We start from the raw sequence: 23,101 nt of genomic DNA on the forward strand, positions 1-23,101 counted from the left end.
TATTTAGAATTAAAATGATATTTTATTTGCATGCTTCTAAACGAAATCCAACTCATCTGAATTTTACTGTTGATAATAATCAAGAGTTTCAGATCTACATGATATTAATTGCTGCCGATAGACCCTTGGACAATTCGTTGATCAAACAGCATTCTCCATTCGCCGGCGTCCCCGTTTGACACTTGGATTATGCATAAAGATGAATGCATGCTGATGTATGTCGATGGAAGCCAAATTTGCCATTCTAGTCGACGGTCATACCATTAATTTGACAGTTGATTTTCACAACAACAAAAAAGATAATTCCAGTAGGTGGATTAGGCAAGGTTCGTTTTAGGTTCTCTCTAAGCAGCACATTCATCTTTCGTTAAAGATATGATAGGAAATCTGTACAAATATTATGAATTCGTCCATCAATATTTTGCTTAAAAACCAATTCCGGATAGACTTTGTTCTATTTACAACCTCCTTGAAAACGAATACCGTTTTCTACTAAAATGCATCTTGTGGATAGATGTGAGATGAAATTCAAGCAGACAAGACCTTTGAAGAGACTAGCAAGTGAGAAATCATGTGGCTGTCTCCAATTTAGAAAGTGCTTCAATCCAAGTAATCTACGCCGTTTCAGAATCAAATAAAGAGATGTGTTGTGTCGGTTTATTCTAACAGCATGCATTGTAACCCCATAGGCAGTCAATCAATAAATCAACGCCTACTGAATTAGATGACACAGACATGTAAATGACATTAGGCAGTTAAGGTAAAGACACGGTGGGGAGATAGGCCCTTACGAAGCAAGGGAATAATGTGCATCGGTGGTTCAGTGGTAGAATGCTCGCCTGCCACGCGGGCGGCCCGGGTTCGATTCCCGGCCGATGCAAATTTTTTTATATAATTTTAGAATGTTTGCATAATCCAATATTTGTAATAACTCTTTTTGCCCTAGTCTAATTTTCGCTCACTTTTGTGTTTTATGCCAACTCCACAACTGAAATCGGAACAGTCCTTGAATCAGAAGCTTGGATGTCTCACACTGAGTGTCCCTCGCTTCCCGGAAAAAAACATGGATGTTGGTGCAAAACAGCTTTCCATTACAATGGGACAGATCCTTATCTTGTCTATAAGGAGTTTCTAATTGGAACTGTAGGAAGAGCGTAATAACCTTCATTTTTCAGTTAGAGGTTAATCTTTAAATCCGGATGACGATGCCTATCGCCCTTAATTATTTTAACACAAGAACATTTCAGTGTACTGAACGTGTTATTATCATTTACTTTATGACACTAGAATACTCTTTTAGAGATGTCTTCAATTTATTTCAACATTTATGTCTGTCTGTAAACCTCGTTTCACGTTTGACCTTCTCCAGCCAACTTTGACTCGAATTTCATTGAACTGATTTCAAATCCAGACTGAAAGGAATGATACTAAGTTCCCATTCACAATGTTTTTGTGTTATTTACAGATTACTGTATCAAACGATCATTGACCTCTCTCTCTCCCTCTCTCTCTCTCGCTCCCTCTCTCTCTCTCTTTCTCCCTCTCTCTCCCTCGCACTCTCTCTCTCTCTCTCTCTCTCTCTCTGTCTCTCTCTCTCTCTCTCTCTCTCGTTCGAAATCACACAACAGTTCAAAGTTTATGCCTGCACAATGTCATATGTAGGAAAGTCATCAACCTGTCATGGGTTTCATTACATTTCAGAGGACAACAAATAGAACTATAATCAGCCTGCAATTTCAAAACTCTACAACGTCATTAAGAATAAATGTACGACATACTGTTATATCTACAATTACACCGTTTGAAAGATAAACTATATCCTCATGCGCAAACATGCACGCACGCAAACATACATATATGTGTAAACAACATACAATCATTTTTTTTTAAAAGGCAAACTGTTATCTATACTGTATTTCTACTGTGTGATTGAAGTTTCTCCTTAATTGCGGGTAGGAGATTGGGCCTATCTGAATAATGTCTTTTTTATCAATAACATATTGAAGGCTTATTGTGTATATGGTTGTAGATTATAAAGTAAGATTATTAATTTTGTATGAAAACATCTTTATTTGGATTTGAGATCAGATCATTAGTTTTTCCTCAGGAAATCCTGGTGTACCAGATATTTGGCATGTTCTTTACTAAACCTTTAGTATTATACATGATCTTGCTGCCAGCGTTGAATATTATAGTAAACGAAACAAATATATTTGCAGTAGATGCATTAGGCAAAGTTGATTGCAGGTTTTATCTAAGCAATACACCAAACTTTAGGATAGGAAAACTGTACCAATAGTGCGAATTGCGTCCATTAATGTCTTGCTTACAAACTAATTCAGGACGGATTTTATTTGATTCACAACCTCCTTAGAAATGAACACCATTTCTCTACTTGCATGTGTCTTGTATAAAGATCTAAGAGCCATATATATATATATATACAGACGCTGGCGGCCTTCATTTGATTCCAAGTCGATGAAAGGATACTTTTACATTCAGAATGTGTGCATGGTCCTAAATTGTACTAGCGTTTTTCGCTGTAACCTAATTGTCGCTCACTTATGTTTTGTATGCCAACGCCACAACTTAAAGTCTTCCATCAGGAGATGGGGTTTCTCACACAGAATGTCCCTCGTTTGATAGATGCCCCGTGAATCCAAAAATCAAAAGCAATTATTTTGTCATTGAGGATGTATTAAACTGCATGCCATAGCATTCATAGAACTGTATGCCTGAGAATGTGCAGAAATGCATTTCTGCCTATCGAAACAAAAGCACACCTGATGTTTCTATCCAGAACTCAAACCTCAGTAAATCATAAAATAGGGAGTTGCAAAATTAATGCTAAAACAATTCTCTGGCAATCAAGAAGTCTAGTAAAAGTAATGCCACCAATGTCTTTCATCAGTACATTTTGGAATTAGAGCTACAATGAAATGATTTTGCAATATTATCAGCCTATTACAAACCCAGTTTGAAGTGAGACAGAAATGGGACTCGGATTGAATCTTGAAAAGGTAAATAAAAGTCAGACGGAAACTTGCAGAAAACATGGAAGTCAGACGATATTTTTGAATAGTAAATGGAAATCAGACGAAGTCTTGGAAAAATATGTTTAGGTAGATTTCTGAACACAAGGAATTCGACTGCTGTATTCCGAATTCAATACCAAGGTATTGTTATATTTATCTGAAAAGTCACAAACCGGTCTAGAACTGGACTATGCCAAGCGAAGTTCGGACAAGTGGCACATTGTTTCAGATTGTTCAAGACAGACTGAGCGTGTTGCCGAGCGGATTTATTTTAATCGAAACACTTTGGCGCAGAAACACTATCCATATTTTAAAGATACAAATGATTTCCTGGAAAAAACTGACCAAACTTACAGCCTCTTAAAACTGTATACTTGGAGAAAGAAAAGTGTGCAACGGCCATAAATTACCATTTTTGTACGTTAGGTGTATTGAGGATAGTTTCCTCGTTTGGACCCATGTGGAGGAAAAATAGTTTCCTGACTGGATATAACAACCAACATTCATCAATTAAAATTAAAACGAAAAAGAAATGGAATAAGGAGTAGATTTCCTAAATTTGACATTATACAACAGAATAAACTTGCAAACGGGAATAATCGGGACATTAAGATATATTTAAAGGAGATTCATCAATTGTTACGTTAAATACCTTTCCTGTAAGGCATGGGTTCAGGAGCATTGTTAATTCCAAACACATATTTCCCACACGATTTTGCAACATCAACAAGATTTAATGACGCTTGTTCGATGTATTTCGAGAAATAAGTTGAAAAATCAAGCAAGTGGTTAAACAGAGACCTGAAGTTTTAAGAAGAATAAATATTCTCAACAAAACAAAACTAACAATTTCGTTTTTTGTTAGTTACATTTGACGTTCTTAGTTTTTCTCCTTTATATTCCATACAACTTTACAAAACAAAAAATAACAATTACGATCTATGTTGGTTTCAGTCCACGTTCTTTTTTTCTTTTACATTCCTTAAAAGCTTGCAAAACAAATGTAACAAGTACGTTCTTTGTTGGTTAAAGTCGATCTTTTTTTCTTTCTCACATTCTTTACAAGCTTACAAATTAAAACTAACAATTATGTTCTTTTTTGGTTTCAATCGACGTTCCGCATCTGCAATATGACTTATTGTTGTTACAGCTCTGTGAAGATAACAATTCCAAAATGTTGCACCGTATAACTGTAAATATAACTTTATCAAGCATATTTATTCTTAATAGGGTTGTCAACTTTTGAAAGCTGAGGCTGATTGAAGTCCTGAAGATTGATCTCTGAAAGGTAAAGAAATGCAAGACAGGTTGATCATCTAGCCATCTACAACTACAAATATAACTTCCCAACATATGTCACATACACAACGAGAAAACACCGATATTATTTTCACCGAAAGCATAACTTAGGAAGAAAATTATAATATATTCAATTGAATTCGAATCGCAATTATGCGACTATTTATTTCAATTGAAACCTTTAAAGGGAGAGAAATCACTGGCCGCACATGGTGTCTGAAGCCATACACTGCATTATACTCCTCAGCAAGAGCAGAAGACCTCTTCCAGGACATGGTGATTATCACAATTTTTGCACGATCAGTTGCGTTCAAAACATTTAAAAGAACGGAAACCCTCTTCAAGCACATGGTACTTATTGGAAATGTAACACGTGCAGTTACATACGAAGCCAGTGAATGAACAGGAGCCGTGGTGATGCATAGTTATAGCAGAAACAGTTGCATTTGAAAATCCGAGAAACAGAATAAACTCTCTAGCCGAAGATGTTACCTACTTATGATATTGATCAAGTGGTAGTCGGTATTTATCACCTTCAGACACACACAATAAGAGAACGGGAGTAAAATGAAATTTGTTGATTTTGAAATAAGGACAGACCAAGTTTCATGAACATGTCTTACAATTTTAGAGCGAACTAACTGAAGACATTTTATTCTTAATTTTTACTGATTATATGGACAGACATACATTCGCAGAGTAAATGTGAATTTTTTTGAACATCAAAGTTTTCCTAATTTGACTTACTTGTTCATCTTTGAACTGCAACGATAAAACACTTAATTGACCATATGCCTTTTGTATGGTTTCGCTTTCTAATGAACCGAACACTTGATTGAAAATTCAGGCGTGAATATGCTTTGGCGCATCATCTTAAACTAGTATCATATACTTACTTTAAAACATAATCTGGACACTAGAATAGTTTTAAAGGAGGTTCATCAATTGTTACGTAAAATACTTTTCCAATAAGTCGTACGTTCAGGAGCATTGTCAAATTCCCAATACATATCTCCCACACAATTTGTAACAATCAACAACATTTAATGATGTTTGCTTGTTGCTTTTCGTGAAATAGGTTAGAAAATCAAGAAAGTGGGTAAACTGAGACTTGATGTTTTAAGAAGAATAAAGATTCTCAACAAGAAAAATGACAACCTACCAATTACGTTCTTTGCTGATCCCCGGTCGAGTCATACCAAAGACTTACAAAATGCTACTAACAGCTGCCTCGCTTCACGCTCAGCATTAAGAGGTTAGTGTTAGGACTGGTCCGCCTGGTGTCAGGATAATATGACTGGGTGGGACATCATGCTACATGTCTGCGGCATGATGCCCCAGTGCTAGACATAACTATAATTTGTCGCACTGCGGACATCGTAGCGATATGACTGATAAATTATTAAAGCTACGTTAAAAATCCAAATCACACACACACACACACACACACACGCACACGCACACATGTTCTTTGCTGGTTTTAATCGACGTTCTTATTTTTTCTTCTTTGCATTCCTTACAACCTTACACAACAAAAGATAACAATTACGTTATTTGTTAGTTTCAATCGATGTTCAGCATATGAATCAAAGTTTGCAAGAGAATATTTGTGTGAATATTTGTGTGATTTGCAACAACAATTTCCTGATGCGTTTCAAAGTTACACTTTGAATAGAGCTTACAAAGGAAATGAAAATATAAGGAGCATTTTGGGCGAGATCCAGTCTTCCGAGTATCGACAAGCCTGGTTTTTAAAAGTGTAAATCGAATGGTAGTAAGTGGTGAATGTTTCTAATTAATTCAGACCTAGCAATTAACGTTAAAACAAGTGAAAATTGTAAAGTTAAAAATATAGTTCATATGATGCGAAAACTGTTTTATGTTATGTATTGTTTAAACTGTATAAAGAGAATGCAGAGGAAACCAAAAGGCATTTAATTTATTTACTTTTAATGAACATTCTTCGGGACCTTTATGGTACATAGATTCATTCGCATCTATCTGTCTGTCTCTATGTATAACTGTATGTCTGTTTCAATCTCAATCCACTGTAAACCTGTCTGCCTGTTTGTCTGCCTATATGTCTATTGTATTGCCTGTTCAAGTATTTTGATTCTCTTGATGGGTATCTTCCTTCGTTGGAATGATGAAATAAATATCTATATATCAATCTATCGATTGACCGATAGCTTTATCTGTCTATATATCTTGATGGGCATGCTCCTTTTTGAGAATGAGTACATTTCATACACAACTAGTAAAGTTTCAAAATCTTACTCTTTCGTCATCATTAAACTATTCAATTTGCTTCAGAACAAGAAGACAGAATAACTTCAAATTACTTTTGTTTTTACATTCATCGCCAGGCTTTCTTCTCCAGTTACTTGTCGATATTATGTCCAAATAATGAAGATAATGACCCAAATATAAGTCCTTATTCCAAGGCCAAAAAAAACTGTCGCAAATGACCAAAGGAAAAACTGATTTTAATGAATTTTAATCATTATTGCATAAGAAAAGAAGGAACTTAGTGTCACTATAAAGTGTTTTTTTTTCTCTTAGTTTTCTTTGACGATGGTGTTTTCTGACATATGTAATTGTGGTTAAGATTAGTCTTTCTTGTATACATAAACTGGTTCCCTAAATTCAAGAATGAAACTATGCAATCAAAACTGGCAGAAGTTAAATAATTATTAGCATACATTTTGATAAGGATGTCTAAAACAAACTTTTTCTGTATGGGTGTGGAGGTTAACTTTGTTCAGAGGAAGATAAGAGTGCAATGAAAAACTATGCTAATCCACTGGTCCATACAGTAGTTATATTTGTTCAAGAATTTCCGTACATCCTCTGAAGCTGAAGTCGTAAATGGGGTTCTGGGAAGTTAACTTCCAATTAATTGTACTTGACTAACTATATGAAAACCTATTTCAAGTTTTGGAGAAATGACAATTCACCAGCGTTTCCGAAATCAATCCGTCAAAAGTATTGCATTTACACGAATAATTGAAAATGAAATATTTCACTCATGGCTGTCCCGAGAGATTGCTTCAACCATTTACCAGGATACTACAAAATGAGTATTAACTTTCATTTCCAAAATGGTGGGCTCGTCCGGGATTTGAACCCGGGACCTCTCGCACCCAAAGCGAGAATCATACCCCTAGACCAACGAGCCTCACATGGGAAATAATCGTGCCATTATCCGCCTTTATATTTGTCCTGCATACGAGCCGTACCTTATCTACAGCTTGATATCAGTGCGCTGCTGTTACTCAGATCCTTGCACATGAAAAGATTATATCATAGATGAAACGTACATATTTCATTTCCTTGTGTACATTTCATGCACAAATAGTATTGTTTCGAAATATCAGTCTTTTGATATCATTTACTATTCAGTTTGCTTCAAAGCTAATCTCCCAAATCTATGAGACATACACATATAAGTCCTTCTTCCAAGGAGAAAAAACTGTCGCAAATGACCCATGATCAAACTAAATTTAATGAATTTTAATAATCTTTGCATCATTTAAGACCAGATGATAGGAAGGAACTTAATGTTCCTATAAAGTGTTTTCTTTTTCTCTCTTAGTTTTCTCTGAAGATTGTGTTTTGTAATATATGTAATTTATGGATGACATTATTCATTGTTGTATACACAGACTGGTTCTCTAAATTCAAGACCGAAACTATGCAATCAAGCTGATTGTTGTTGTGGGTAATAAATGAAAAGTAATTAGTTGACTTTGTTTAGACTAACATGCTTTAAGATAAAGTCGATTTCCGATGACGAAGACATATTTAGAATTAAAATGATATTTTATTTGCATGCTTCTAAATGAAATCCAACTCATCTGAATTTTACTGTTGATAATAATCAAGAGTTTCAGATCTACATGATATTAATTGCTGCCGATAGACCCTTGGACAATTCGTTGATCAAACAGCATTCTCCATTCGCCGGCGTCCCCGTTTGACACTTGGATTATGCATAAAGATGAATGCATGCTGATGTATGTCGATGGAAGCCAAATTTGCCATTCTAGTCGACGGTCATACCATTAATTTGACAGTTGATTTTCACAACAACAAAAAAGATAATTCCAGTAGGTGGATTAGGCAAGGTTCGTTTTAGGTTCTCTCTAAGCAGCACATTCATCTTTCGTTAAAGATATGATAGGAAATCTGTACAAATATTATGAATTCGTCCATCAATATTTTGCTTAAAAACCAATTCCGGATAGACTTTGTTCTATTTACAACCTCCTTGAAAACGAATACCGTTTTCTACTAAAATGCATCTTGTGGATAGATGTGAGATGAAATTCAAGCAGACAAGACCTTTGAAGAGACTAGCAAGTGAGAAATCATGTGGCTGTCTCCAATTTAGAAAGTGCTTCAATCCAAGTAATCTACGCCGTTTCAGAATCAAATAAAGAGATGTGTTGTGTCGGTTTATTCTAACAGCATGCATTGTAATCCCATAGGCAGTCAATCAATAAATCAACGCCTACTGAATTAGATGACACAGACATGTAAATGACATTAGGCAGTTAAGGTAAAGACACGGTGGGGAGATAGGCCCTTACGAAGCAAGGGAATAATGTGCATCGGTGGTTCAGTGGTAGAATGCTCGCCTGCCACGCGGGCGGCCCGGGTTCGATTCCCGGCCGATGCAAATTTTTTTTATATAATTTTAGAATGTTTGCATAATCCAATATTTGTAATAACTCTTTTTGCCCTAGTCTAATTTTCGCTCACTTTTGTGTTTTATGCCAACTCCACAACTGAAATCGGAACAGTCCTTGAATCAGAAGCTTGGATGTCTCACACTGAGTGTCCCTCGCTTCCCGGAAAAAAACATGGATGTTGGTGCAAAACAGCTTTCCATTACAATGGGACAGATCCTTATCTTGTCTATAAGGAGTTTCTAATTGGAACTGTAGGAAGAGCGTAATAACCTTCATTTTTCAGTTAGAGGTTAATCTTTAAATCCGGATGACGATGCCTATCGCCCTTAATTATTTTAACACAAGAACATTTCAGTGTACTGAACGTGTTATTATCATTTACTTTATGACACTAGAATACTCTTTTAGAGATGTCTTCAATTTATTTCAACATTTATGTCTGTCTGTAAACCTCGTTTCACGTTTGACCTTCTCCAGCCAACTTTGACTCGAATTTCATTGAACTGATTTCAAATCCAGACTGAAAGGAATGATACTAAGTTCCCATTCACAATGTTTTTGTGTTATTTACAGATTACTGTATCAAACGATCATTGACCTCTCTCTCTCCCTCTGTCTCTCTCGCTCCCTCTCTCTCTCTTTCTCCCTCTCTCTCCCTCGCACTCTCTCTCTCTCTCTCTCTCTCTCTCTCTCTCTCTCTGTCTCTCTCTCTCTCTCTCTCTCTCGTTCGAAATCACACAAGAGTTCAAAGTTTATGCCTGCACAATGTCATATGTAGGAAAGTCATCAACCTGTCATGGGTTTCATTACATTTCAGAGGACAACAAATAGAACTATAATCAGCCTGCAATTTCAAAACTCTACAACGTCATTAAGAATAAATGTACGACATACTGTTATATCTACAATTACACCGTTTGAAAGATAAACTATATCCTCATGCGCAAACATGCACGCACGCAAACATACATATATGTGTAAACAACATACAATCATTTTTTTTTTAAAAGGCAAACTGTTATCTATACTGTATTTCTACTGTGTGATTGAAGTTTCTCCTTAATTGCGGGTAGGAGATTGGGCCTATCTGAATAATGTCTTTTTTATCAATAACATATTGAAGGCTTATTGTGTATATGGTTGTAGATTATAAAGTAAGATTATTAATTTTGTATGAAAACATCTTTATTTGGATTTGAGATCAGATCATTAGTTTTTCCTCAGGAAATCCTGGTGTACCAGATATTTGGCATGTTCTTTACTAAACCTTTAGTATTATACATGATCTTGCTGCCAGCGTTGAATATTATAGTAAACGAAACAAATATATTTGCAGTAGATGCATTAGGCAAAGTTGATTGCAGGTTTTATCTAAGCAATACACCAAACTTTAGGATAGGAAAACTGTACCAATAGTGCGAATTGCGTCCATTAATGTCTTGCTTACAAACTAATTCAGGACGGATTTTATTTGATTCACAACCTCCTTAGAAATGAACACCATTTCTCTACTTGCATGTGTCTTGTATAAAGATCTAAGAGCCATATATATATATATATATATACAGACGCTGGCGGCCTTCATTTGATTCCAAGTCGATGAAAGGATACTTTTACATTCAGAATGTGTGCATGGTCCTAAATTGTACTAGCGTTTTTCGCTGTAACCTAATTGTCGCTCACTTATGTTTTGTATGCCAACGCCACAACTTAAAGTCTTCCATCAGGAGATGGGGTTTCTCACACAGAATGTCCCTCGTTTGATAGATGCCCCGTGAATCCAAAAATCAAAAGCAATTATTTTGTCATTGAGGATGTATTAAACTGCATGCCATAGCATTCATAGAACTGTATGCCTGAGAATGTGCAGAAATGCATTTCTGCCTATCGAAACAAAAGCACACCTGATGTTTCTATCCAGAACTCAAACCTCAGTAAATCATAAAATAGGGAGTTGCAAAATTAATGCTAAAACAATTCTCTGGCAATCAAGAAGTCTAGTAAAAGTAATGCCACCAATGTCTTTCATCAGTACATTTTGGAATTAGAGCTACAATGAAATGATTTTGCAATATTATCAGCCTATTACAAACCCAGTTTGAAGTGAGACAGAAATGGGACTCGGATTGAATCTTGAAAAGGTAAATAAAAGTCAGACGGAAACTTGCAGAAAACATGGAAGTCAGACGATATTTTTGAATAGTAAATGGAAATCAGACGAAGTCTTGGAAAAATATGTTTAGGTAGATTTCTGAACACAAGGAATTCGACTGCTGTATTCCGAATTCAATACCAAGGTATTGTTATATTTATCTGAAAAGTCACAAACCGGTCTAGAACTGGACTATGCCAAGCGAAGTTCGGACAAGTGGCACATTGTTTCAGATTGTTCAAGACAGACTGAGCGTGTTGCCGAGCGGATTTATTTTAATCGAAACACTTTGGCGCAGAAACACTATCCATATTTTAAAGATACAAATGATTTCCTGGAAAAAACTGACCAAACTTACAGCCTCTTAAAACTGTATACTTGGAGAAAGAAAAGTGTGCAACGGCCATAAATTACCATTTTTGTACGTTAGGTGTATTGAGGATAGTTTCCTCGTTTGGACCCATGTGGAGGAAAAATAGTTTCCTGACTGGATATAACAACCAACATTCATCAATTAAAATTAAAACGAAAAAGAAATGGAATAAGGAGTAGATTTCCTAAATTTGACATTATACAACAGAATAAACTTGCAAACGGGAATAATCGGGACATTAAGATATATTTAAAGGAGATTCATCAATTGTTACGTTAAATACCTTTCCTGTAAGGCATGGGTTCAGGAGCATTGTTAATTCCAAACACATATTTCCCACACGATTTTGCAACATCAACAAGATTTAATGACGCTTGTTCGATGTATTTCGAGAAATAAGTTGAAAAATCAAGCAAGTGGTTAAACAGAGACCTGAAGTTTTAAGAAGAATAAATATTCTCAACAAAACAAAACTAACAATTTCGTTTTTTGTTAGTTACATTTGACGTTCTTAGTTTTTCTCCTTTATATTCCATACAACTTTACAAAACAAAAAATAACAATTACGATCTATGTTGGTTTCAGTCCACGTTCTTTTTTTCTTTTACATTCCTTAAAAGCTTGCAAAACAAATGTAACAAGTACGTTCTTTGTTGGTTAAAGTCGATCTTTTTTTCTTTCTCACATTCTTTACAAGCTTACAAATTAAAACTAACAATTATGTTCTTTTTTGGTTTCAATCGACGTTCCGCATCTGCAATATGACTTATTGTTGTTACAGCTCTGTGAAGATAACAATTCCAAAATGTTGCACCGTATAACTGTAAATATAACTTTATCAAGCATATTTATTCTTAATAGGGTTGTCAACTTTTGAAAGCTGAGGCTGATTGAAGTCCTGAAGATTGATCTCTGAAAGGTAAAGAAATGCAAGACAGGTTGATCATCTAGCCATCTACAACTACAAATATAACTTCCCAACATATGTCACATACACAACGAGAAAACACCGATATTATTTTCACCGAAAGCATAACTTAGGAAGAAAATTATAATATATTCAACTGAATTCGAATCGCAATTATGCGACTATTTATTTCAATTGAAACCTTTAAAGGGAGAGAAATCACTGGCCGCACATGGTGTCTGAAGCCATACACTGCATTATACTCCTCAGCAAGAGCAGAAGACCTCTTCCAGGACATGGTGATTATCACAATTTTTGCACGATCAGTTGCGTTCAAAACATTTAAAAGAACGGAAACCCTCTTCAAGCACATGGTACTTATTGGAAATGTAACACGTGCAGTTACATACGAAGCCAGTGAATGAACAGGAGCCGTGGTGATGCATAGTTATAGCAGAAACAGTTGCATTTGAAAATCCGAGAAACAGAATAAACTCTCTAGCCGAAGATGTTACCTACTTATGATATTGATCAAGTGGTAGTCGGTATTTATCACCTTCAGACACACACAATAAGAGAACGGGAGTAAAATGAAATTTGTTGATTTTGAAATAAGGACAGACCAAGTTTCATGAACATGTCTTACAATTTTAGAGCGAACTAACTGAAGACATTTTATTCTTAATTTTTACTGATTATATGGACAGACATACATTCGCAGAGTAAATGTGAATTTTTTTGAACATCAAAGTTTTCCTAATTTGACTTACTTGTTCATCTTTGAACTGCAACGATAAAACACTTAATTGACCATATGCCTTTTGTATGGTTTCGCTTTCTAATGAACCGAACACTTGATTGAAAATTCAGGCGTGAATATGCTTTGGCGCATCATCTTAAACTAGTATCATATACTTACTTTAAAACATAATCTGGACACTAGAATAGTTTTAAAGGAGGTTCATCAATTGTTACGTAAAATACTTTTCCAATAAGTCGTACGTTCAGGAGCATTGTCAAATTCCCAATACATATCTCCCACACAATTTGTAACAATCAACAACATTTAATGATGTTTGCTTGTTGCTTTTCGTGAAATAGGTTAGAAAATCAAGAAAGTGGGTAAACTGAGACTTGATGTTTTAAGAAGAATAAAGATTCTCAACAAGAAAAATGACAACCTACCAATTACGTTCTTTGCTGATCCCCGGTCGAGTCATACCAAAGACTTACAAAATGCTACTAACAGCTGCCTCGCTTCACGCTCAGCATTAAGAGGTTAGTGTTAGGACTGGTCCGCCTGGTGTCAGGATAATATGACTGGGTGGGACATCATGCTACATGTCTGCGGCATGATGCCCCAGTGCTAGACATAACTATAATTTGTCGCACTGCGGACATCGTAGCGATATGACTGATAAATTATTAAAGCTACGTTAAAAATCCAAATCACACACACACACACACACACACACACGCACACGCACACATGTTCTTTGCTGGTTTTAATCGACGTTCTTATTTTTTCTTCTTTGCATTCCTTACAACCTTACACAACAAAAGATAACAATTACGTTATTTGTTAGTTTCAATCGATGTTCAGCATATGAATCAAAGTTTGCAAGAGAATATTTGTGTGAATATTTGTGTGATTTGCAACAACAATTTCCTGATGCGTTTCAAAGTTACACTTTGAATAGAGCTTACAAAGGAAATGAAAATATAAGGAGCATTTTGGGCGAGATCCAGTCTTCCGAGTATCGACAAGCCTGGTTTTTAAAAGTGTAAATCGAATGGTAGTAAGTGGTGAATGTTTCTAATTAATTCAGACCTAGCAATTAACGTTAAAACAAGTGAAAATTGTAAAGTTAAAAATATAGTTCATATGATGCGAAAACTGTTTTATGTTATGTATTGTTTAAACTGTATAAAGAGAATGCAGAGGAAACCAAAAGGCATTTAATTTATTTACTTTTAATGAACATTCTTCGGGACCTTTATGGTACATAGATTCATTCGCATCTATCTGTCTGTCTCTATGTATAACTGTATGTCTGTTTCAATCTCAATCCACTGTAAACCTGTCTGCCTGTTTGTCTGCCTATATGTCTATTGTATTGCCTGTTCAAGTATTTTGATTCTCTTGATGGGTATCTTCCTTCGTTGGAATGATGAAATAAATATCTATATATCAATCTATCGATTGACCGATAGCTTTATCTGTCTATATATCTTGATGGGCATGCTCCTTTTTGAGAATGAGTACATTTCATACACAACTAGTAAAGTTTCAAAATCTTACTCTTTCGTCATCATTAAACTATTCAATTTGCTTCAGAACAAGAAGACAGAATAACTTCAAATTACTTTTGTTTTTACATTCATCGCCAGGCTTTCTTCTCCAGTTACTTGTCGATATTATGTCCAAATAATGAAGATAATGACCCAAATATAAGTCCTTATTCCAAGGCCAAAAAAAACTGTCGCAAATGACCAAAGGAAAAACTGATTTTAATGAATTTTAATCATTATTGCATAAGAAAAGAAGGAACTTAGTGTCACTATAAAGTGTTTTTTTTTCTCTTAGTTTTCTTTGACGATGGTGTTTTCTGACATATGTAATTGTGGTTAAGATTAGTCTTTCTTGTATACATAAACTGGTTCCCTAAATTCAAGAATGAAACTATGCAATCAAAACTGGCAGAAGTTAAATAATTATTAGCATACATTTTGATAAGGATGTCTAAAACAAACTTTTTCTGTATGGGTGTGGAGGTTAACTTTGTTCAGAGGAAGATAAGAGTGCAATGAAAAACTATGCTAATCCACTGGTCCATACAGTAGTTATATTTGTTCAAGAATTTCCGTACATCCTCTGAAGCTGAAGTCGTAAATGGGGTTCTGGGAAGTTAACTTCCAATTAATTGTACTTGACTAACTATATGAAAACCTATTTCAAGTTTTGGAGAAATGACAATTCACCAGCGTTTCCGAAATCAATCCGTCAAAAGTATTGCATTTACACGAATAATTGAAAATGAAATATTTCACTCATGGCTGTCCCGAGAGATTGCTTCAACCATTTACCAGGATACTACAAAATGAGTATTAACTTTCATTTCCAAAATGGTGGGCTCGTCCGGGATTTGAACCCGGGACCTCTCGCACCCAAAGCGAGAATCATACCCCTAGACCAACGAGCCTCACATGGGAAATAATCGTGCCATTATCCGCCTTTATATTTGTCCTGCATACGAGCCGTACCTTATCTACAGCTTGATATCAGTGCGCTGCTGTTACTCAGATCCTTGCACATGAAAAGATTATATCATAGATGAAACGTACATATTTCATTTCCTTGTGTACATTTCATGCACAAATAGTATTGTTTCGAAATATCAGTCTTTTGATATCATTTACTATTCAGTTTGCTTCAAAGCTAATCTCCCAAATCTATGAGACATACACATATAAGTCCTTCTTCCAAGGAGAAAAAACTGTCGCAAATGACCCATGATCAAACTAAATTTAATGAATTTTAATAATCTTTGCATCATTTAAGACCAGATGATAGGAAGGAACTTAATGTTCCTATAAAGTGTTTTCTTTTTCTCTCTTAGTTTTCTCTGAAGATTGTGTTTTGTAATATATGTAATTTATGGATGACATTATTCATTGTTGTATACACAGACTGGTTCTCTAAATTCAAGACCGAAACTATGCAATCAAGCTGATTGTTGTTGTGGGTAATAAATGAAAAGTAATTAGTTGACTTTGTTTAGACTAACATGCTTTAAGATAAAGTCGATTTCCGATGACGAAGACATATTTAGAATTAAAATGATATTTTATTTGCATGCTTCTAAATGAAATCCAACTCATCTGAATTTTACTGTTGATAATAATCAAGAGTTTCAGATCTACATGATATTAATTGCTGCCGATAGACCCTTGGACAATTCGTTGATCAAACAGCATTCTCCATTCGCCGGCGTCCCCGTTTGACACTTGGATTATGCATAAAGATGAATGCATGCTGATGTATGCCGATGGAAGCCAAATTTGCCATTCTAGTCGACGGTCATACCATTAATTTGACAGTTGATTTTCACAACAACAAAAAAGATAATTCCAGTAGGTGGATTAGGCAAGGTTCGTTTTAGGTTCTCTCTAAGCAGCACATTCATCTTTCGTTAAAGATATGATAGGAAATCTGTACAAATATTATGAATTCGTCCATCAATATTTTGCTTAAAAACCAATTCCGGATAGACTTTGTTCTATTTACAACCTCCTTGAAAACGAATACCGTTTTCTACTAAAATGCATCTTGTGGATAGATGTGAGATGAAATTCAAGCAGACAAGACCTTTGAAGAGACTAGCAAGTGAGAAATCATGTGGCTGTCTCCAATTTAGAAAGTGCTTCAATCCAAGTAATCTACGCCGTTTCAGAATCAAATAAAGAGATGTGTTGTGTCGGTTTATTCTAACAGCATGCATTGTAACCCCATAGGCAGTCAATCAATAAATCAACGCCTACTGAATTAGATGACACAGACATGTAAATGACATTAGGCAGTTAAGGTAAAGACACGGTGGGGAGATAGGCCCTTACGAAGCAAGGGAATAATGTGCATCGGTGGTTCAGTGGTAGAATGCTCGCCTGCCACGCGGGCGGCCCGGGTTCGATTCCCGGCCGATGCAAATTTTTTTTATATAATTTTAGAATGTTTGCATAATCCAATATTTGTAATAACTCTTTTTGCCCTAGTCTAATTTTCGCTCACTTTTGTGTTTTATGCCAACTCCACAACTGAAATCGGAACAGTCCTTGAATCAGAAGCTTGGATGTCTCACACTGAGTGTCCCTCGCTTCCCGGAAAAAAACATGGATGTTGGTGCAAAACAGCTTTCCATTACAATGGGACAGATCCTTATCTTGTCTATAAGGAGTTTCTAATTGGAACTGTAGGAAGAGCGTAATAACCTTCATTTTTCAGTTAGAGGTTAATCTTTAAATCCGGATGACGATGCCTATCGCCCTTAATTATTTTAACACAAGAACATTTCAGTGTACTGAACGTGTTATTATCATTTACTTTATGACACTAGAATACTCTTTTAGAGATGTCTTCAATTTATTTCAACATTTATGTCTGTCTGTAAACCTCGTTTCACGTTTGACCTTCTCCAGCCAACTTTGACTCGAATTTCATTGAACTGATTTCAAATCCAGACTGAAAGGAATGATACTAAGTTCCCATTCACAATGTTTTTGTGTTATTTACAGATTACTGTATCAAACGATCATTGACCTCTCTCTCTCCCTCTCTCTCTCTCGCTCCCTCTCTCTCTCTTTCTCCCTCTCTCTCCCTCGCACTCTCTCTCTCTCTCTCTCTCTCTCTGTCTCTCTCTCTCTCTCTCTCTCTCGTTCGAAATCACACAAGAGTTCAAAGTTTATGCCTGCACAATGTCATATGTAGGAAAGTCATCAACCTGTCATGGGTTTCATTACATTTCAGAGGACAACAAATAGAACTATAATCAGCCTGCAATTTCAAAACTCTACAACGTCATTAAGAATAAATGTACGACATACTGTTATATCTACAATTACACCGTTTGAAAGATAAACTATATCCTCATGCGCAAACATGCACGCACGCAAACATACATATATGTGTAAACAACATACAATCATTTTTTTTTAAAAGGCAAACTGTTATCTATACTGTATTTCTACTGTGTGATTGAAGTTTCTCCTTAATTGCGGGTAGGAGATTGGGCCTATCTGAATAATGTCTTTTTTATCAATAACATATTGAAGGCTTATTGTGTATATGGTTGTAGATTATAAAGTAAGATTATTAATTTTGTATGAAAACATCTTTATTTGGATTTGAGATCAGATCATTAGTTTTTCCTCAGGAAATCCTGGTGTACCAGATATTTGGCATGTTCTTTACTAAACCTTTAGTATTATACATGATCTTGCTGCCAGCGTTGAATATTATAGTAAACGAAACAAATATATTTGCAGTAGATGCATTAGGCAAAGTTGATTGCAGGTTTTATCTAAGCAATACACCAAACTTTAGGATAGGAAAACTGTACCAATAGTGCGAATTGCGTCCATTAATGTCTTGCTTACAAACTAATTCAGGACGGATTTTATTTGATTCACAACCTCCTTAGAAATGAACACCATTTCTCTACTTGCATGTGTCTTGTATAAAGATCTAAGAGCCATATATATATATATATATATACAGACGCTGGCGGCCTTCATTTGATTCCAAGTCGATGAAAGGATACTTTTACATTCAGAATGTGTGCATGGTCCTAAATTGTACTAGCGTTTTTCGCTGTAACCTAATTGTCGCTCACTTATGTTTTGTATGCCAACGCCACAACTTAAAGTCTTCCATCAGGAGATGGGGTTTCTCACACAGAATGTCCCTCGTTTGATAGATGCCCCGTGAATCCAAAAATCAAAAGCAATTATTTTGTCATTGAGGATGTATTAAACTGCATGCCATAGCATTCATAGAACTGTATGCCTGAGAATGTGCAGAAATGCATTTCTGCCTATCGAAACAAAAGCACACCTGATGTTTCTATCCAGAACTCAAACCTCAGTAAATCATAAAATAGGGAGTTGCAAAATTAATGCTAAAACAATTCTCTGGCAATCAAGAAGTCTAGTAAAAGTAATGCCACCAATGTCTTTCATCAGTACATTTTGGAATTAGAGCTACAATGAAATGATTTTGCAATATTATCAGCCTATTACAAACCCAGTTTGAAGTGAGACAGAAATGGGACTCGGATTGAATCTTGAAAAGGTAAATAAAAGTCAGACGGAAACTTGCAGAAAACATGGAAGTCAGACGATATTTTTGAATAGTAAATGGAAATCAGACGAAGTCTTGGAAAAATATGTTTAGGTAGATTTCTGAACACAAGGAATTCGACTGCTGTATTCCGAATTCAATACCAAGGTATTGTTATATTTATCTGAAAAGTCACAAACCGGTCTAGAACTGGACTATGCCAAGCGAAGTTCGGACAAGTGGCACATTGTTTCAGATTGTTCAAGACAGACTGAGCGTGTTGCCGAGCGGATTTATTTTAATCGAAACACTTTGGCGCAGAAACACTATCCATATTTTAAAGATACAAATGATTTCCTGGAAAAAACTGACCAAACTTACAGCCTCTTAAAACTGTATACTTGGAGAAAGAAAAGTGTGCAACGGCCATAAATTACCATTTTTGTACGTTAGGTGTATTGAGGATAGTTTCCTCGTTTGGACCCATGTGGAGGAAAAATAGTTTCCTGACTGGATATAACAACCAACATTCATCAATTAAAATTAAAACGAAAAAGAAATGGAATAAGGAGTAGATTTCCTAAATTTGACATTATACAACAGAATAAACTTGCAAACGGGAATAATCGGGACATTAAGATATATTTAAAGGAGATTCATCAATTGTTACGTTAAATACCTTTCCTGTAAGGCATGGGTTCAGGAGCATTGTTAATTCCAAACACATATTTCCCACACGATTTTGCAACATCAACAAGATTTAATGACGCTTGTTCGATGTATTTCGAGAAATAAGTTGAAAAATCAAGCAAGTGGTTAAACAGAGACCTGAAGTTTTAAGAAGAATAAATATTCTCAACAAAACAAAACTAACAATTTCGTTTTTTGTTAGTTACATTTGACGTTCTTAGTTTTTCTCCTTTATATTCCATACAACTTTACAAAACAAAAAATAACAATTACGATCTATGTTGGTTTCAGTCCACGTTCTTTTTTTCTTTTACATTCCTTAAAAGCTTGCAAAACAAATGTAACAAGTACGTTCTTTGTTGGTTAAAGTCGATCTTTTTTTCTTTCTCACATTCTTTACAAGCTTACAAATTAAAACTAACAATTATGTTCTTTTTTGGTTTCAATCGACGTTCCGCATCTGCAATATGACTTATTGTTGTTACAGCTCTGTGAAGATAACAATTCCAAAATGTTGCACCGTATAACTGTAAATATAACTTTATCAAGCATATTTATTCTTAATAGGGTTGTCAACTTTTGAAAGCTGAGGCTGATTGAAGTCCTGAAGATTGATCTCTGAAAGGTAAAGAAATGCAAGACAGGTTGATCATCTAGCCATCTACAACTACAAATATAACTTCCCAACATATGTCACATACACAACGAGAAAACACCGATATTATTTTCACCGAAAGCATAACTTAGGAAGAAAATTATAATATATTCAACTGAATTCGAATCGCAATTATGCGACTATTTATTTCAATTGAAACCTTTAAAGGGAGAGAAATCACTGGCCGCACATGGTGTCTGAAGCCATACACTGCATTATACTCCTCAGCAAGAGCAGAAGACCTCTTCCAGGACATGGTGATTATCACAATTTTTGCACGATCAGTTGCGTTCAAAACATTTAAAAGAACGGAAACCCTCTTCAAGCACATGGTACTTATTGGAAATGTAACACGTGCAGTTACATACGAAGCCAGTGAATGAACAGGAGCCGTGGTGATGCATAGTTATAGCAGAAACAGTTGCATTTGAAAATCCGAGAAACAGAATAAACTCTCTAGCCGAAGATGTTACCTACTTATGATATTGATCAAGTGGTAGTCGGTATTTATCACCTTCAGACACACACAATAAGAGAACGGGAGTAAAATGAAATTTGTTGATTTTGAAATAAGGACAGACCAAGTTTCATGAACATGTCTTACAATTTTAGAGCGAACTAACTGAAGACATTTTATTCTTAATTTTTACTGATTATATGGACAGACATACATTCGCAGAGTAAATGTGAATTTTTTTGAACATCAAAGTTTTCCTAATTTGACTTACTTGTTCATCTTTGAACTGCAACGATAAAACACTTAATTGACCATATGCCTTTTGTATGGTTTCGCTTTCTAATGAACCGAACACTTGATTGAAAATTCAGGCGTGAATATGCTTTGGCGCATCATCTTAAACTAGTATCATATACTTACTTTAAAACATAATCTGGACACTAGAATAGTTTTAAAGGAGGTTCATCAATTGTTACGTAAAATACTTTTCCAATAAGTCGTACGTTCAGGAGCATTGTCAAATTCCCAATACATATCTCCCACACAATTTGTAACAATCAACAACATTTAATGATGTTTGCTTGTTGCTTTTCGTGAAATAGGTTAGAAAATCAAGAAAGTGGGTAAACTGAGACTTGATGTTTTAAGAAGAATAAAGATTCTCAACAAGAAAAATGACAACCTACCAATTACGTTCTTTGCTGATCCCCGGTCGAGTCATACCAAAGACTTACAAAATGCTACTAACAGCTGCCTCGCTTCACGCTCAGCATTAAGAGGTTAGTGTTAGGACTGGTCCGCCTGGTGTCAGGATAATATGACTGGGTGGGACATCATGCTACATGTCTGCGGCATGATGCCCCAGTGCTAGACATAACTATAATTTGTCGCACTGCGGACATCGTAGCGATATGACTGATAAATTATTAAAGCTACGTTAAAAATCCAAATCACACACACACACACACACACACACGCACACGCACACATGTTCTTTGCTGGTTTTAATCGACGTTCTTATTTTTTCTTCTTTGCATTCCTTACAACCTTACACAACAAAAGATAACAATTACGTTATTTGTTAGTTTCAATCGATGTTCAGCATATGAATCAAAGTTTGCAAGAGAATATTTGTGTGAATATTTGTGTGATTTGCAACAACAATTTCCTGATGCGTTTCAAAGTTACACTTTGAATAGAGCTTACAAAGGAAATGAAAATATAAGGAGCATTTTGGGCGAGATCCAGTCTTCCGAGTATCGACAAGCCTGGTTTTTAAAAGTGTAAATCGAATGGTAGTAAGTGGTGAATGTTTCTAATTAATTCAGACCTAGCAATTAACGTTAAAACAAGTGAAAATTGTAAAGTTAAAAATATAGTTCATATGATGCGAAAACTGTTTTATGTTATGTATTGTTTAAACTGTATAAAGAGAATGCAGAGGAAACCAAAAGGCATTTAATTTATTTACTTTTAATGAACATTCTTCGGGACCTTTATGGTACATAGATTCATTCGCATCTATCTGTCTGTCTCTATGTATAACTGTATGTCTGTTTCAATCTCAATCCACTGTAAACCTGTCTGCCTGTTTGTCTGCCTATATGTCTATTGTATTGCCTGTTCAAGTATTTTGATTCTCTTGATGGGTATCTTCCTTCGTTGGAATGATGAAATAAATATCTATATATCAATCTATCGATTGACCGATAGCTTTATCTGTCTATATATCTTGATGGGCATGCTCCTTTTTGAGAATGAGTACATTTCATACACAACTAGTAAAGTTTCAAAATCTTACTCTTTCGTCATCATTAAACTATTCAATTTGCTTCAGAACAAGAAGACAGAATAACTTCAAATTACTTTTGTTTTTACATTCATCGCCAGGCTTTCTTCTCCAGTTACTTCTCGATATTATGTCCAAATAATGAAGATAATGACCCAAATATAAGTCCTTATTCCAAGGCCAAAAAAAACTGTCGCAAATGACCAAAGGAAAAA

General features: G+C 35.3%; 5 non-coding genes across 5 annotated transcripts; 3 read left to right on the forward strand and 2 right to left on the reverse strand.

Moving 5' to 3' along the window:
- The first annotated feature begins 809 nt into the window (after positions 1 to 809).
- On the forward strand, positions 810 to 880 carry Trnag-gcc (transfer RNA glycine (anticodon GCC)). The gene has a single exon. It is a non-coding gene; the product is annotated as a tRNA-Gly (tRNA).
- A 6,560-nt stretch (positions 881 to 7,440) lies between these two features.
- On the reverse strand, positions 7,441 to 7,512 carry Trnap-ugg (transfer RNA proline (anticodon UGG)). The gene has a single exon. It is a non-coding gene; the product is annotated as a tRNA-Pro (tRNA).
- A 1,432-nt stretch (positions 7,513 to 8,944) lies between these two features.
- Positions 8,945 to 9,015, forward strand: Trnag-gcc (transfer RNA glycine (anticodon GCC)). Its single transcript has one exon. It is a non-coding gene; the product is annotated as a tRNA-Gly (tRNA).
- Positions 9,016 to 15,591: 6,576 nt separating this feature from the next.
- Positions 15,592 to 15,663, reverse strand: Trnap-ugg (transfer RNA proline (anticodon UGG)). The gene has a single exon. It is a non-coding gene; the product is annotated as a tRNA-Pro (tRNA).
- Positions 15,664 to 17,095: 1,432 nt separating this feature from the next.
- Trnag-gcc (transfer RNA glycine (anticodon GCC)) lies at positions 17,096 to 17,166 on the forward strand. Its single transcript has one exon. It is a non-coding gene; the product is annotated as a tRNA-Gly (tRNA).
- The last annotated feature ends 5,935 nt before the right edge of the window (positions 17,167 to 23,101 follow it).

This window comes from Sinohyriopsis cumingii, chromosome 13, assembly GCF_028554795.1.
Source record: "Sinohyriopsis cumingii isolate HCF-2022 chromosome 13, ASM2855479v2, whole genome shotgun sequence".
Taxonomy (NCBI): Eukaryota; Metazoa; Mollusca; class Bivalvia; order Unionida; family Unionidae; genus Sinohyriopsis; species Sinohyriopsis cumingii.